We start from the raw sequence: 2,500 nt of genomic DNA on the forward strand, positions 1-2,500 counted from the left end.
GCCGCTGCCGCTGCCGCTGCCGCCGCCGCCGCCGCCGCTGCCGCTGCCGCTGCCGCTGCCGCCGCCGCCGCCGCCGCTCTGTACGGACGGGTAAGTGACGGATCCCGCGGCCGGGTTCGGTAAACACCGGTCGGGAATTCGACCCTTCCTTTGAGGTGGAAAGAAGAAAAACCCCAGACGTTGCTCTTCTTTTTCTTTTTCAAGCGTGCGAGTGTAGCATGGTTAAAAACGTCATAACCAACATATGTTGTATCGTTTACACAAAGTATCACGACGTGATTATTATTATTGTCATTACCAACGCTTATAGTAGCCCATCCCAGTTAGTAACCCCTCCCTGTTGTGACGCCATTTCCTGTTAGAGGCCCAAAACGTATGTACGTGTTCATTTTTGTCTGCCCCTGTAATTTATTTTATCCATTCCTAATGTGGGTCCCAATTCCTGCGTATGCTACAGTAGGAGCTGATCTAAAGTTTCCTGAAATCTGTCCTGTTTATACGCGACTGCTATGTTTTATGTGTTTTTGTAAAAAAAAAAAAAAAAAACCTGTATTGCGAGCTACGCGCTCTTTCCCGCTTTGGACATGTAGAAAGAGGCTACAGTAGGAGCTGATCTGAAGCTTCCAGAAACCTGCTCTGTTTATATGCGACAGAATACAGATCCCATGAAGGAGACAAGTTGTCCTGTCTTTCCTACACAACGCAATGAAAAAGTAGACCGGTCACACGAGGACTTTGAGAAAATGTCTTCCGGAAAGCCCCGCGAGGTAAACACGGAGCTGTTCCACCCCTCCCCATACAGATGTTGGAGGGGGAGGGGGGGGGGGGGCGGCAAGCCTCGCGAGGGGAGCCGTGGAAGAGCAACTGGGATAGACGGTCCGGCTGAGCACCGCCGAGCACGCTGTCGAGCTGTGCAACGGAGAGGACGACTACGCGGTAGAGCCCCTCCCACTCCGCACTCTGCTCGCCACTAAGAACATTAAATAAAGGACATCGATCCGCCAGACCGGAGGAACCGACCGCCCGAACGCCGGCAAAGCCGGCCGGCGGACACCCTCCGAAGGCGTGTTAAGTTGGCCCATCGATCAGGACACAAACACGCAACAAATCCAGTCCGGGGTGTGGTGTAAGCAGCCCTACCAGAGAAATCACCTAACCCTAACCCTAAACGTACGGCAGACGCGTCCCCTGGCTCTCACATTGACAACTGAGAGGCTTCTGAAAACCTGGCCACGCCCATCAGTAAAAACCACTACAGCAAGTGACGACATATGTACCTTCAAAGTGCTGTACTACAGGGTGCTGTTCAAAAGGTATCTATCCCGTTTACTCTCTATGCTTCATATATCATCATATTATTGAAAAGCGCAAGCCTTTAGGAACAACAGCAACTCAAGTCGCCAACGCTCTGTTCACTCAATAACTGCAGAGATCCAAACTTCTCCTGGCATTAACATCGGCACCAAAACTGTGCGCCGGGAGCTTCGTGGAATATGGGTTTCTATGGATTCAGAATGAGATGTCAGAAAAGCTCCTGTAGGTGTAATGGTCAGTTATGTCAATACTTTTGGACATATATTGTGCGTGTGCGTGTGTCTGTGATACCTAACATAAACACACCTGTATTACTAGAATTGATAGTTCACGCCACAAAAGTGAGGGGCAAACATAGAAAAGCGTGCAACCCAGCCACTGAGGATGCACAAGCCAGTGCATTCTTAGTGCAGGTCCCAAGCCCGGACAAATGGGGAGGGTTACGTCAGGAAGGGCATCCGGCGTCAAATCTTTGCCAAATCAAATATGCGGATCATAAATAAGATTTCCATACCGGATCGGTCGAGGCTCGGGTTACCGACGACCGCCATCGGTACTGTTAACCAGCGGAGTGCCGGTGGAAACTAGGCTACTGTTGGGCGAAGGAAAAGGAGAGGGGGAAGGCATGTCCAGAGGCAGCTAGAGAGGAGGAAGGGTAGGCGTGTGGAGGTGAGAGTCAGTCGGAACTTTGAATGTTGGCACTATGGCTAGTAAAGGGAGAGAGCTGGCTGACGTGATGGAAAGAAGAAAGGTGACAAGAGACAAGGTGGAAGGGGAGTAAGGCCAGGAGTATCGCAGGTGGGTTCAAACTCTTCTACCATGGTGCGAATGGGAGGAGAAATGGGGTAGGGGTCATTCTGAAGGAAGAGTATGTCAAGAGCGTGCTGGAGGTGAACACAGTGTCAGACAGAGTGAGGATTATGAAGCTGGAAATCGAAGGTGTATTGCTGACGGTTATCAGCGCATATGCCCCGCAAGTCGGGTGTAAGATGGACGAAAAAGAAGAATTCTGGAGTTGAGTTGGACGACGTGGTGGAAAGGGTACCCAAGGAGGAGGGAGTGGTGATTGGAGCGGACTTCGATGGACACGTTGCTGAAGGGAACAGAGGTGGTGAGGAGTTGATGGTAAGGTATGGAATCGAGGAGAGAAATGTGGAAGGACAGATGGTGTTCGATTTTGCGAAAA

This window comes from Lampris incognitus, unplaced genomic scaffold (assembly GCF_029633865.1).
Source record: "Lampris incognitus isolate fLamInc1 unplaced genomic scaffold, fLamInc1.hap2 scaffold_136, whole genome shotgun sequence".
In the NCBI taxonomy this organism is placed as follows: domain Eukaryota; kingdom Metazoa; phylum Chordata; class Actinopteri; order Lampriformes; family Lampridae; genus Lampris; species Lampris incognitus.